At 35.6% G+C, this 15,968-nt stretch overlaps 1 protein-coding gene across 1 annotated transcript in view; it reads left to right on the forward strand.

The window, feature by feature from the left end:
* PLXDC2 (plexin domain containing 2) overlaps positions 1-15,968 on the forward strand; it is a 446,156-nt gene that overhangs the window by 149,515 nt on the left and 280,673 nt on the right. The window lies entirely within an intron of this gene.

A 15,968-nucleotide genomic window follows, 5' to 3' on the forward strand; every position in this document is an offset into this window, starting at 1 on the left:
GTCAACTATATATTTTACTATAGTGAAGATTATTTAAGTGAATTATAGTGGAGATTGGTTGTTTTCCTATTTTCACGTAGGAAAATTATTGATGATGTTACACGTGGAAAATTTACAGTCAAATATATCATGTGTCTTATTAAATATGTGAAATGGGAAATTAATGATCCTGGACATTTAAATTGTTAGTCATCTGTCAGCCTAATTACTAATTTTTCTTCTCACGGTCCACTCTTTTTGCTAAGAGCTCATGGGAATTGGCCAGCCCCTTATTGAATGAACATATTAGTCTTTCCATATGATAACTGAGCATCTGCAGAATAGAAACATTCACTTGTTTTTTACTGTTATCAGTTTAGCCAAAGGGGATGAAACATATATCGTAGGCCTCCACAAACCATTCTGAAGAGAATAGTGGACGTGGTATTTTAAAAACATGTCCGATCATGCTCTTTCCTGGTTAAAGCTTTCCAGTGGCTTTCTAACTCTCTGAGTAAAATCCAGCTTCCTAAAGCTCTGTGAGGCTTACTTCTCAGCCTCTTCTCCCTCCACTCTGCCTAGACTCCCTCCACTCCAGACACACAGGTCTCCTTTCCAGTTCTCCAGTAGGACGTTCATTTGTGCCTGGGCCTTTGCTTTGGCTGATGCTTCCACATACCACCTGAAAGCGTTGGGATAGTCTGAAGCTGGAAGGTTACATGATCTGATGTTGAATAAAAGAATGAATGAAATGAAAGCATTTACAATGAATTGAGGAGAAAGCACTTTTTTTTTTTCTGTTAAACAAGAACATCGGGGTGCCTGGGTGGCTCAGTGGGTTAAAGCCTCTGCCTTTGGCTCAGGTCATGATCTCAGGGTCCTGGGATCGAATCCCGCATCAGGCTCTCTGTTTAGCAGGGAGCCTGCTTCCTCCTCTTTCTCTGCCTGCCTCTCTGCCTACTTGTGATCTCTGTCTGTCAAATAAATAAATAAAATCTTAAAAAAAAAAAGAACATCAATAGGCATTTTGCAGAGTGCTTTGAAATGTTTTAAATGTCTGATATTGATAAAAGTATTACAGACGAGTGTAAAATCTTTCTGATTGTACCCAAAATATGGTAGAAGTGGGATTAGCATTCTTAGTACAGACCTGAATTTAAGCTTAGAAATAGAAATTTACATATAAATAGAAATTAAATCAGTTTTCTAAACAGGTATTTTTGAAAATCCAATAACAGGTTAACAAATTTAAGGTTTATACAAACACAGAATATTTTTGACTTAATTTTAATTAAACTTCATGAAGTGTTTGATTGATACGTGAAAAAGGAAGAAAGCCTTCTCTTGGTATTCTAAATAGCATTGAAGGATATTGATGGCTTTAAAAAAATAATCCCAGATTGCTTGTCTGTTACCCAGCCAAGTAATTCATAACAAAAGGCAGGTTAAAACACTTCACTCTAGAGCAGTTTGTTGTGAGATGGGAGACATTATGTAAAGTTAAAACGAGAACAAGCTGATCTGTTTTCTTCTCTTTATTCACATGTCATTCTTTATAAGTAATATACTCAAAAGTTCGCCTCAGAGCATTTTGCTTTTCCTCTGGGAAATGTGGAAGAGAAGTATCTGTGTAGAATAAAAATATGTTAGTGTGCATTAATTTATTCTAGTAAATAGGCAGGAGTGTTATGTTTGAGTGGGACTACAGTTCAAGTCAAATCATGACTTCTGTCTATGAACATAGGTAAACTTTCCCCTCAAAGTCAAATAATTCTCCTACTACTGTTACCTGTAATACATGAGTATTGACTGAAATAATGTGTAATGTTGTATATGAATGTCAAAAATGAATGTTTACCTTAGAGTGGATTTTAGGACTAGCATACTTTAACCCATACTACAGAGATACTAAAAAGGAAATATTTAGTATGTGACAGTAGGTCTAAATTATATAATTTGGAAAGGATAAAATATGTTAATATTCTCCCTATTGAGTGCTAAAGTCAAGTATTGTATTGCTTTTAGTATTGTTATTTTCTGAGCCAGTGTTTTTAGCCCTTTTGATAAGGTATAAGATATTTATATCAACAAATTTTCAAATTAGTTTTGGCTTATTAGTGCCATATTTAGAGGTCTATGAATATAAAACCAGTTTACTATGGCTTACTCTGAGTACAAATGATTAAACAAAAAAATGTCTTGGATATGCTTAACAAAATGTAGAATTTATAAAAATGTTAATGGAGTTTCAAAACTTACTGTACAAAACGTAATGTGCTATTATTTTATCCTACAGCCCAATACAGATGATGATATGGGTCAAAGAAAATATTTGATGTGTACTTCAATAAGAATTTTGTCTATTAAACAAAAATCTCCCAGTTAGGGATAAATGAATGGTACACATCTTTCTGTAGGTAAGACAGTTTCTCCAGAAGATTCACTAGGCTATTAGGATCTAACTGGCACAGTCTGACAGGGGTGGATGTTTTTTCACAGCAGTAGGAGGGAACAACACAATAATGTCTTAACAGAGAGCTTCTCAAGGAAAGAAGCTTTTCCCCCACTTATGGAGAGTATGTTGCCCAATGGAATAGGCCAAAAATAAAGGTATAGGAAACCATGGGGCGCCTGGGTTTTTCCACTGGCTAAGCATCCAACTCTTGATTTAGGCTCAGGTCATGATCTCAGGGTTTTGGGTCCAGCACAACCCCCCTTTGAGCTCCCCACTGAGCATGAAACCAGCTTAAGATTCTCTCCCTCTCCCCCTCCCCACCTCATGCATGCATGGGTGCACTCTCTCTCACTTTCTCTCTCTCTCTCAAAAAAAAAAAAAAAAAAAAAAGGGGCTACCCATCTTCCTGTCATATTGATGAGCATGGAAACTGGCAAACTGGAATAGTCTGAGTGCGAAAGAGTACAAACCCCCTTTGTAGAAATTGTTCCTGAAAAAGAGGTGAGGCTGCTCACAGAAATGTAGGTTTCAGGATCAACTTGAAAGTTCAACAATTGAGGATTAGTCTATGGTAGGCATTGTCAATGAAATACAGAATATAGTCAGTAACACGGAAAAATATTTGTTTTTAGTGCTGAAATAAATAAGCTATACGCATTTAGACACATGCACGTGGGCTTGCACACCACACTTTTTGGTACAAAGGCAGGAGGAACATGCAGAGAAATATCAAGGAGGGGTATTCACTAAGGTGATAACTCAGCCTCCTACACCTAGAACAGAATAATGGGTATTTAAAATTTTCTCCTATTTTCTCTTTAATGATTTAATTTTTCATATTAGATGAAAGTGGTGGTCTTCTAATTTAATAATATTTTAAAACCCTTCAGGTTATTCACCCTTTTATATGAAATTTTTTTTATAAAGTGGGGAGATACTCACTATAAGGAAATTGTATAAAGTCTATCATTTATGGATTTTTTAAAAAAGATTTTATTTATTTATTTGACAGAGATCACAAGTAGACAGAAAGGTAGGCAGGCAGAAAGAGAGAGGGGGAAGCAGGCTCCTGCTGAGCAGAGAGCCCAACGTGGGGCTCAATCCCAGGACCCTGGGATCATGACCTAAGCCGAAGGCAGAGGCTTAACCCACTGAGCCACCCAGGCACACCAATTTGTGGATTTTTTTTAACAGCAACAAGCTTTCTTGTTAAAATCCATGTTTTCAGATAATGCTTACTTGGAAACAAAGGAAAGAATTCTTAGTATTGTTCTGAACACTAGTGAAGATTTACAGTATAATTTATGAGGTACTCTGGCAAGCAGTAGTTGCCCAATAATGAAAATTTTAGTGTATTTTTTTAAGGTTTTATTTATTTATTTATTTATTTGAGAGAGAGAGAGAGAGAGAGAGAGAGAGAGATTGCACAAGCAGCAGTGAGGGGCAGAGAGAGGCAGGAAGCCTGATGTTGGACTTGATCCCCAGGATCCTGGGATCATGACCTGAGCAGAAAGGCAGATCCTTAGCCAACTGAGTCACCCAGTTGCCCTGGAAGTTTAAGGCTTTTAATTATTTTATGAAATTCAGATTTTTTTTCTTGGTTGTATACTAAAGACACACTGGTAGAAGGGAGGTTTTATGTAAATGTATATTGTAGCAAGTACTTAAAGCAGGGACCTTTGCAGTTTATCTGCAATTTGTTTATATGGGTTAAAAAAAAGCATTTACTAAAAGGTAAATTCAAGGAGAGAAGGGGAATGAAACAATTGGATTCCAGAAGTCTTAGAGTGCTGCTAATCTCTAAGGGATTGAAAGGTTACTGTGGATTCTGTCTCACTTTGATAGCTTAATCCTCAACTGTGGTTTGTATATTTTAGGAATATAGCACAGAAATTTGAGTCTAATTTTAGTAGAGTTTTCACTGTCTTACTTTCCTTTTTAATGTAATTTTGTTGATTGTGGTTTATTTACAATGTTAGTTAAATTGTGTAATCAGCATAAATATATGCAATCACACAATTTAATTAGGGACTGTTATTTAGGAAAGTAATGATTAAATCCAGACATTCATAACATTTTAGAAATTCTTGAGAACTTTATTTTAAAACTGCCATCTGAATGAATGACAGTTGAAATTCAAATTTAAGTATGTCTCTTTTTCAAACAAAAGTGAAAAAATCTTGTCAAGTTCAGTGGAGTAGAAAGTATGAAACAGTTTGTGAAAGACCCAAACTTCTTAACTAAATTTGTACTAATGTTCAAACTTTCTATTTCTTACCACTTTCTCAATTTTTGGCTTAAAGTTTCCCATTTTTGTGATAGAGGCTGTTTGGAATATATTTTTTCTATCTCAGGATACTTCACCCCTAATACTAGTTTGAGTTAATCATAAGGGGACATGGTTGAGTGGATGAATTATGCAAGTCATCAGCTAGTAAATACTCAAAAACTACTTAATGGAGGAAATAACGTCTTTGTACATAAAGTACTCTGAATTTAAACATAAATAACAAAGTGTCAGTTTTGTTTAAATATATGGTTTCTGCTGCAACTAATATTTATGAATCTTTGCTTCACAGTGCTTTGGGTATTCAGAAGCTAAGTCTTTTTCCTGTGACTTTTTTGGAAAGAACTTTTCTGTAAAGTTATTTGGAGATATCAAAGCTAAGTAGTTCTGCCCATTGCTTTGTGGTTCTAAGGTAGTATGAAGGTATATTTCATTAAATATATGAATCAAATGTGAGAAACAGAATAACAGGAAAATTCTTTTCTTTTACTCTATCTGAACATTTTAAAAGACTTTGTGGAGTTATAGTGTTGTAACCCTCTTCAAGTTCAAATATAGAAAACAAGGTTAGAAAAGTATAGGAAACTGCAGAAAAATTGGCATGGATGCTTCTAGTTTTCTCAAGAAATGACCCGACATACCCAAGTATTCAAGGCTAAGAATTTAAGCAGAGAAGTGAGATTATTTTAAGAGCTGTCATGATGGAAAACAGGTCATAACCCCAACCATGTCATGACATATCCCAAGGGGAACAAACAGACTGGACACCTTGAGCAGTTTTAGTGAACATTTATTACAGTAACAGGAAGGCGCACAAACTCTCCTGGACAAGCTCATGGTCATTTATATAGAAATGGCATTAAATCAATAATTACGAGAAAAACAACTGCAATAGATTTGAATAAAGTTCTATGAGATCACTTTATAATAACTCTCACTTGGAAAATTCCATGTTGGTGGTGAGGAAAGATTTTACCATCAGAATTTGGATTTGAACATCAGAAAGTAGAGATTTGATTTAAACATCAGAAAGTAGAGACTTAGGTGTTTCATTTTTTGTTTTTTGTTTTTCCCCCCTCATTATAGAAATGAAACATTGTAGGGGTCCCTGGATGTCTCAGTCAGTTAAGCATCTGACTTTTGATATCAGCTCAAATATCAATCTCAGGGTCATGAGTTCAGGCCCCATGTTGGGCTCCACACCAGCCTACTTAAAAATTAACTGATTAACTAACTAATTAATTAATTAAAACAGCTTTGTTTGGGTCATCTGAGTGGCTCAGTCAGTTAAGTATACGAATCTTAATTTCAGCTCAGATCATGAGCTCAGGATTGTGAGATTGAGCCCTGTGCTGGGCCCTGTGCTCAGTAGGGAATCTGCTTGAGATTCTTTCCCTCTCCCTCACCCCTCCCCCAACTCAAGTGCACACGAATTCTCTCTCTCTCTTTAAAAATAAATAAACGAATCTTAAAAAAAGAAGTACAACAGTGTAGAAGATGTGTAAAATAAATATATGCCATGAGAACAAATGAAAAAAAAGAAAAAAACCCCAGCTACTTCCATCCTGTATAACACAGAAAAAAGGCACTGATAATACTGTAATGTATTCCTCTCTCCTTTTTTCTTTTGTGTATTTTTTTAAAGACTTATTTATTTACTTGATTGAGACAGAGCACAAACAGGGGGATCAGGAGAGGGAGAAGCAGCATCCCCACTGAGCAGGGAGACCGATGTGGGGCTCTATCCCAGAACCCTGGGATCATGACCCCAGCCAAAGGCAGACAATTGAATGAGCCACCAGGCACCCCTGCTTTTGTCTGTTTAAATATTGTATAATGTATATACTATATACATTTTATATGTGCGTATATATATGTATATAATATATACATAATTATATATTGTGTAATGTATATATTTTTTTCTTCTACCTAGTTCAAATCATATTATATATAGATTTTATACTAATTCATAAATCTTTTTGTGCATGTCAGAATATTTTCACAGTACCAAAACCTAGAAGACTTGTGCTACAGATTATAAATTTGCCAATATGAAATTTTTATTAAAATTTGAATCTACCTACCAATATTAGAGAGAATAATACTTGCCTCAAAAAAATTCTCAAATACTGACAAATAAAGTTTTACAATAAATCTTTGTGAACTTAATATATGAAACAATTATGTTGAATTTCTCTGACTTTTTATAATGTGAAATTAACATACTTATTACTATTTATATTTTCTTTGCTGTGAGTTATCTATTTATGACATTTGTCCTTTTTTTTAAATTGAGGGCTGATCCTTAAAAAAATGTATTAGGTTGTGCTCGCTTCGGCAGCACATATACTAAAAAAAAAAAAATGTATTAGGTTGGTTGTATTTGTATATAGTCAAATAAACCATACATGAGTGTCATTTTGTAGATCGAAAAATTGAATAGAAGTGCGCATAGCATTAATCTTGATATGTGCTATCGATGTTTTTTCTGCTGGTCTTTTAAATTTACATAAAACTGAAATAGGACTTTTTGTTTTTCTGCCTGACATTTTTAAATGGTTTTCTGTTGTGTTTGTGTGTTTTGTGTAATGACTGAGGCTCAAAGTTGAATATCCTCAGACTGTATTTTGTTTACTCTGTATTTTCAACCCTAGCACAAAGCAGGGAACTCAAAAGTAGAGATTCTGTGGCTGTATTTTTCACTTTTATCTAGGAATGGTATTCAGCATTTAACAACTAATATCTGGCTAGCTAATGGGGACAGACCACACAGGGCAGAGCCCAGATCTAGGTGTTTATTCCTTCGTTGTTGGCGTGTATGGAAAGCATTGCTCATTATTTGGGGGCAAGAAGGGAATGGAGGTGCAGTTAACCTGTTGATTTGTTCAGCTTGAACTTTATAATCAGTCAGATTTCAGAAGAATACTGCTGGGTTTGAGTCTAAGAATATGAAATGCCTTACACGAACTATAGTCATCTTTTAATGAAAATGCAGGTCCATATTAACCTTATATTTATAAACTTAGAACTATAACTTTAAAAAAAAACATAAACAATGAGGATAATTTTGTGCTAAGGAAATTGTAGGCATTATTGACCCCTTATCCAAGTCCACACAAATCTCTAGAGGGCATTTAACCTATAGAAATCTGGGGCCATTCTCATAATGGTATGGTTTGATTTAAGTCAGATAACATTTTTAAAACAATCTGATTGAAATGCATACATTGGCTGTCATCTGTGGTCATTGGCTAAGTCAGCCTGGGCTCAACATTGGGCCATTATGGATTCTGACCCCACAAACTGAATATGGTCTGATGACAATATGCAGCAGGACTGAGTAGATCAGACATCTGGCAGCTATAATTTAATAGAAGACCCTCAGTGATTTGGGCCCTAGGCATTTGGACATAATGTTTGACACTGGGCACCATTATACCAATTGATTCCATCTGGCCTGGTCTGGCTCAAAAGACTCAACCTTTTTTTTGTTCTGTTTTTTTTTCCCAGAGAAGCTATTGGCCATGACTAGTCCTTGTTTACAGAATTTTCCATCTCCCTTGACAGGCAGAGTTATACTTTTCATGCATTGGGGCTTAGCTTTTAGTGCAGAGCCCTTATTTTATTTTATTTTATTTTTTAAAGATTTTATTTATTTATTTGACAGACGGAGATCACAAGTAGGCAGAGAAGCAGGCAGAGAGGAGGAAGCAGGCTCCCCGCTGAGCAGAGAGCCCCATGCGGGGCTTGATCCCAGAACTCTGGGATCATGACCTGAGCCGAAGGCAGAGGCTTAACCCATTGAGCCACCCAGGCGCCCTCAGAGCCCTTATTTTAAAATCAGCCGTTCTGGAGCACTGGGAGTTATATGTAAGTGATTTAGCAACAAATTCTACTTCTGAAACCAATATTACACTATATGTTAACTAACTAGAATTTAAACAAAAACTTAAAAAATAAAAAAAAAAAAAACAACCCACACACAGGCATTCTGAATACAGGCAACCAAGAAGTGTGAAGTTATTTTTACCAAATAGTTTTACTTTTTGGCTGTGCAATGGAGACTCTAAAGTCTCATAATATATGAATTTTCACAAATTAAATAGTAAACCTGAAAATAAATGTTGAATATTTAATAGGATCCCAAATAGCCTAAAATATGTAGATGATAGACTTTTATAGCTGGGAGGGACCATAAGCTATAAAACATCCCCCTTTCATTTTACACATAGCAAGAGGTCACATACCTAAATTTTCCATGCAGATTCTGGGTTCATGCAATGTTTTCTTCAGAAGATCTCAAACACCTTATTAAACGATAGATTCTCAGATTTAATTAAGTGCTATTTCCTCTCTTTATAGATTATTTGTAGATTATGGAAATGAGTTTATTCTCCAACTCTGACAGGTTTATCTGAAAAATCAGCAGATGGCCTGAGTTCTTTGATAATCATCTTTTTTATTATAAAGCAGGAGGTTATCATTCCCATAAAACACATATGCAGTCTACTTGAAGGAATTCAGTTCTTCTTTTAAATTTCTAGTAAGCAGTTAATAGAAAATCCTCAACAACAAGAAATATCAATTATTTTTTTTAAGTCCTTCCCATTTTTTCAAGATATAATAAAAAACATAATCAGTATTAATGTGCTGTTACTTTCTGCTCTGTTTTTACATTAGCAGAGTTTCATTTCCTCCCATTGGCTGTCAACTTGATGGGATATTTTATTCCTTTTTTGCTTTCACATGCCAGATTTTTTCCAGATTTTTGCCATTTTCAATAGCACGTTTTGTCTAATTTATTTTTTCCCTTTTAAATTGTTTCTTTGTGTCATGTCTTCAGAGTTTGTGACAGATTGCTAACTTGACACCCAAAAGATTAATCAGAGGCAGATTAGATAATCAAGACCAGGCCTCTGGCTCCAGCTCTGGTTACTTTTCTAATCTATTACTTACCACCTCATATGCATTGATTTTCTCTTGTGTAAAGCAGGTTAATAATAATACATGCCAAATACATTAATGTATGCAGATATTTAGAACAGTGCATCATATTTAATTAATCCTAAATTAAGTTTAATTGTTTTATCAGTATTACTATGATTATTATGAATTCATACTTAGAAGCCATGCATAAACACCTGTTAACAAAATTTTATTCTTTGTACTTATTTTTTATAACTTTAGTAAATATGTAGCAGTACCTTAAACTTTTCTTAAATCTCATTCATGATTGTTCATAAAGCTATGAATGTTTTCCATAGGATTCTGTCTTTCTTTATAATATTAAAAAGTTTGATAATTTTATTTAATAAATAATAAATAATAAGGATAAAATAAAACTATTAATGCTTTAAACTTGTAATTTTCCACCTATTTTAACTTAAAATTTTCCTTGTTTCATCTACTTCATAACTTTTCTTTTTTTTTAAGATTTTATTTATTTATTTGACAGAGAGAGAGCACAAGCAGGGGGAGTAGCAAGCAGAGGGAGAGGGAGAAGCAGTCTCCCCCAGAGCAGGAGAAGCCTAATGGGGGCCTGGATTCCAGGACCCAGGGATCAGGCTCTGAGCCAAAGGCAGTTGCTTAACCAACTGAGCCACCAAGGCGCCCTACTTCATAACTTTTCAATCTCACTGGGCCATGCCTGCATTCTTCAAAGACATGTATTGGATTTCTTATGGACTTCATTAACCAAAAAGAACCAAGATGATAAATTGCAACCATAAGTGTTGCTGAACATCACCCAAGTGGCCAGAGAGCTATTTTTGAGTCAAACTCATGTCAGATAAATAAAAGCTGTTGTAGATTTTTTTTTTTTTTTGCCATAGTTTTTTCTTTCTTCCATCCTTTTATCCGGCTGCGCAGGAAAGTGGTTAAAAGTCTTAAGAAGTTAGACAAGAAATTGGACACATAATCTTTTAAGACTATGTCTCAGATGAGCAGCAGCTTGGTCAATCATTCATTCACTTATTCATTCATTTGCTCTTCAGAAGGTTTTAGATACTACTATATGTCAATACCTATGCTTATAATGATGGAATAAAAAATGTAAGATAGAGTCTCTGATCTGAAATATCTGTGTGTCAGGAGTCTTCCTAGGCCAGCCCCAAGTTTGGTGTTATGCTAGGAGGACTCAGATAACTCAGCATATAGTTGTGCTCATGGCTATGATTTATTACAGCAAAAAGATACAAACAAAAATTTGCAAAGGGAAAAGGCACCTGGGGCAATGTCTGGGGAAAACAAGATCAAGTTTCCAAGAGTCCTCTCCAACAGGAGCACATAGGACACATTGAATTTCTCCAGCAACAACCTTTGATGATGGATGTAAAATATTATCACCCAGGGAAGTTCATTAGAAACTCAGGTCCTGATGTTTTTACTGGGAGCTGTTCACGTAACCACCTTCTGCCTTACCATGTACCAGAGTCCAGACCCCCAGAAGGAAGGCAGGTGTTCAGCATAAACCATACTGTTTGTCCAAACAGTTTAGCCATAGTGAGCTACTCTTATCTATTAGAGAATAGCGGGAACCCTCCCTAAATCTAAGTTCCCAGACGCTTAGCCAAGGGCCAACGTCACAAACAGCATTTTCGAAGGATAGCTGTTTCAGGTCTGCTGAGTTAACTCTTTTCTGCAAAATCATACATTCAAGTGGGGATAGGCAGAGAGTGTTAAAGAGTCAGGTAAAGAGAAGTATTGGATTATAATTAAAAACTTCAACTAGTTCTCCCAAGGGAGTAAGGGAAACTTCATTTAACAGGAGAATATTTGAGCTGGATCCTTAAGGAATTGTGAGATTTCCCAAAGACAGGGGTGAAAGAATTTTCCTCCATGCAAACATGACAATATCCATTGCAAGTAAAGAGATCATTGAGAAATTCTACATGATGGGAGCGTAGGGCATGATGGGGGCAGGGGTGCAAAGAGTGGGGAGAGTGGTTGGAACAAGAACGTGGAGTGCTTGTAGATGGTAAGAGCCATTGGAGGTTTTAATGAGAAGAGAGAAGTAAATACCTTTGAACGGTGTCTCTAGTAGCAGATGGAGAACAGTTTGGAGAAGGAAGAGTTTGAAGACAGTAAGATCAGATAGGAGGAAAAAGATGATGAGGACATGCTCTAAGGCATGTGTGTTGGGACTAGAGTCCAGAGCTGTGGTTCTCAACCACTGGGGCTCAAATAATCCTGTGAGAAGTTTAAATAGGCTGTGATGTTTAGGGCCTACTGAAATACTTTGCTATCTCTCAACAGAGAACACTATATGCTTTTTTTTTTTTTTTCCCCTCTGTAGCTGTCTCACTCTGTGACGCTGTCAGTCAAAGCCCCAAACCCACCCTGTAGTCCTTTCATTATTGGACATAACCAAGGATAGAACAATTTGTAGAGAATTTCATCTTCACTTCCACAGTAGATTTAGATGCAAAGCCATATTTAGGAATCTACCTCAATCAGATAATTTCATCTATTCTCATCTATTTTCAGATGAATCTAGGCAGCAAAATCTCTTAGCAGTGAACACTCCTAATGTTTCTGCAGAGGATTCACAGGGATGGTTTGGTTCACTTGTAAAGTATAGACTAAAATGCTTATCAAAAGCTATACAGATAGATCCCAATTACATAAGATGCATGTCAATTTATGTGGATTTCTTGGTGGTTTGGCATGTGTTGTGTGTATGATTTGTATATAAGACACAAGAAATACTGTTAAAGTTGGTTTCAACATATAACAACGGTTAAACATGTAACTGTTGATTAAATGTAAGCTATTTTAATAAAATCATTCAAATAAGACACAAATATAAAACTGTCCAGCCCAGTACAGGTTTTTTTTTTGTTTTAAATTATTTTATAGTATATGACGGTTCAAAAGAAACTTGAAAGATTTGAGGATACTGATGAGTTTCTTGTTTTTACTCTCAGATTAACTAGACATTATTGGGTTTCATAATAATGTTCTATTTGGAATGTAATGAAATACCTTCCTCAGTAATAGTTTATCTGCTATTTTAATTGACTAGAATATCTCAAGAATGTGTTAAGGATAATTTATTCTTGGAAATATATTTTTAAAGAAATGTGTCTATAAAGAAATACGTCTTTAAGCTTTCTACTATATCCAAACGGAAGTCTTTAGAGATATTTAATATTTCCATGAGCTATGGGATTAACAACTACAGCAAAATATGTTGGAGAAAATTATCTTCGAAAGTTTTCCATCAGTGGTTTAATTAACATACAGTGGACAGAACGCAAACAATCTGTTCAGCCAGACTACTCAAAGATCCCTCCTGTTGCTTTTGTTTTCACTACAGCTGGGAAAGGAAAAATTACATTACTTATATCCCTGTAGCTTGCTTCTGAGTAATTCGTTTTGGTGGTGATTTAAAGAATAATTTAAAATATTTTTATGAGTTTGAAAGCAAATGAAGAGCACAGGAATAATTTACAATGTAGATAACCATGCTGTGGTTTTGCCAATTTTTCTCGGTCTTTATTTCTATAAAACATTCATTCTTGACTTGTTTTATCTTGTCTAAAAATCATTCTGAAATGGGATCAAAATCTAAGCCAATTTCATACTCCAGTCTTGATGAACCATAGAGTACTGAATTATGAGCATATAGGAATGTTTCCTCTTGTTATTCATAACATAACCAGAGAAAAATAATTAGATCTAAAATAGCAACCAAAAGAAAATTCACAGAAGCCAAGCCCTAAAGCTCACAAATTTTCTTATTAAAAAACCCCTCAGTTCCTTCCTTAGATCCTGTTTACTCTTTATAAATATGAGAGCCAGCAAGTAATCAAGAGACAGGTTTATAGTGTTGAAGGTAGCAAATTCTAGGAGGAGCAAGTGTATCCATAATGGAAACCAACCAATCAACAGCTGTAATTGCTGCTAATGTGACCATGAAGCAAAAGAGAAAAAAAAATTATAAAACACTGATAAAAATTAAGGGGGTGGGGGAATGGGAATTCCCACCAAAATCCCATAGCTGTCTAGGGATTACAAGGGTAAATATGTATGCATGTCTTCTATAGGAGGCCTCCCTGTCTGTGAAATTTACCTTCCCCAGTAATCCTGCTAAAGCCTTAGTTTGAATATTCATGACGAAAACAAGAATTTGACACATTAATCAAACATCCCAAATTTCAACTTAAGTAGTGTTCAAAGATAAACTAAGGCATATTAAAAAAAATTCAAGAATTTACGTAAAAAAAATCAGTTTCATTCAGCAGAACTGAGCTAGAAAGGATCAGGAGGGCTCCAACAGCAGGGGCTAGGGGAGAGACTTGCATGGGGAAAAGGCTAAAGAAAGCAAACTGTTTGCTTGGCTTAAGCAGTTACCTGATTCAGAGAAGCACAGTTGGCTATGTGAGACTGGTTATCCTTGGGTCTTGATTTCTCAACCTGGAGGCATTTATAGGTCTAGGGTTTGCTTTGCTTGCATACGCTTCTCAGGTATCAGAACAACCTCAATCTAATGGTCTCTTTGTTTAATTAATTTAACAATGGAGAATGTGGGCTTTATCACCCCTGAGTTTTGAAGCGCCTTTTCATGTGTTCTCTAGGGTAGGGGGAAAATGAGAAAGGGGACTCAAGGAAGTTGAGAAGTTGACTTTCTGTGCAGACATCCCCTCCAATGTTACTTATTCCTCCATCTCTCCCTGCCCTTGGAGGAATTACAAGGGCTACTGTAACGTTACTGGCCCTACAGGCATCATGGAAAATACCATATTTTGTCTTCTGTTACAATTCTCCGGGAAGATAATAATAACATTAAGATCAGGCAGTTAATATCCAACAATAGCACCCATTTCAAAGAAACCAAGAGTTATTTTGAAAATTCTATTTTGAAGATTTTAATAAAGATTAATTCTTGGAAGTTTTAGGTAGACTTCCTGATTTACATTTTAGAGGAATGACAAACCTCTGCTTGGAGCTGTTCCCTTTGTGTGATTCTTTTTAAAAACCATTTTTGAATCCAGGAACATTTAATCTATTAACTGCATTACACTGGCTAGATTTCCTGCCTAGATTGACATTCTAACAAGAATTCTGTATAGATTTTCAGTTGTTCTGATATGATTATTTGTATACGGAGGGCCACCCCCCTTAGTGCAGGACAAATGCACACCTCTAAACTCAACCTAAGTGTTGGGCAGCAGGTCTTGTTATTATAAAACTTTATTGCTTGCTTTTGTTGTAAGCTGCCTCATATATTTTTTGGTAATGAGGCAGGATATATAAATAAAGCAAATAAAATTGCTTTATGTAGCATTGCCTAGAATCATAGGTCTTAGAACCTGACACATCCTCAGGAAAAGCTGTCTGCTTTCGTAGGTAAGGTATTTTCATTCCCACTTAAAATATAGGGCAACCAAAGCACAGAGTTTTTTAAATTATGCTGGGCCCCATATCCTGGAAACCTAAAAAAAAAAAAAAATTGCACCCCAGCTCTTTTGAATCTTTGTACAATATATCTTCCTTTAATTCTGGCTGGTCCAATCATTCTTGCTCCAAAGAGACTGTCAACAGTTCATTTATCCATTAGTCATTCAACAGGCATTTACTGAGCACCATTCAATGGCCAGTGGGACAACAGTGTTAAAAAAGAAACACTTTCTCTAGTGTTGGTAACAATACTCATTAGACATAATTATTGAATGTTTACTGTGTGTGTCAGGGTGGAACATGATCTACCCTTTATGTACATGAGATTTTTCAGCCTTACAACAATTTTGGGAATTGTGCATGGTGCTACATTTCTCTGGCTCTTGGTTTCCTCTTTGTGGAACTCTTGGCTATTTCTGTCTTCATGGTTCTTTTAAGCTCTAATATTCTATGAGCCCGGAGAAAAGTGTAGATTACCAACACTATGGTGGTATTTTTCTCTGGGCTGTATCTGACAAGGCATGAAGAAGATAAGTTCATGGTGAAACCAAGGAATATCCTTTCTGTCTGGAAGAATTATTGTCACCTTCCTGATGAAGGGGAAATATTTTAGACCACTTACGAGTGATTAATAGTGGTAGCTTTAACTTAGTTATTAGAGTGCTAAGTAGCTGATACAATGGTATTGTAAGTCACATTAAATACATCTTCATTTCTTGGAATGTTCTCCTATTGAGGGCAACGTCACAGCTATAATTAAATCAGTGCTCTCGTAGCCCTTTTTGAACCTGTATCCTGCCAGTTATAAAGACTGTCAATTCGTATCTTTGGGCAATAGTTGCG

This window comes from Martes martes, assembly GCF_963455335.1.
Source record: "Martes martes genome assembly, chromosome: 8".
NCBI classification, from domain to species: domain Eukaryota; kingdom Metazoa; phylum Chordata; class Mammalia; order Carnivora; family Mustelidae; genus Martes; species Martes martes.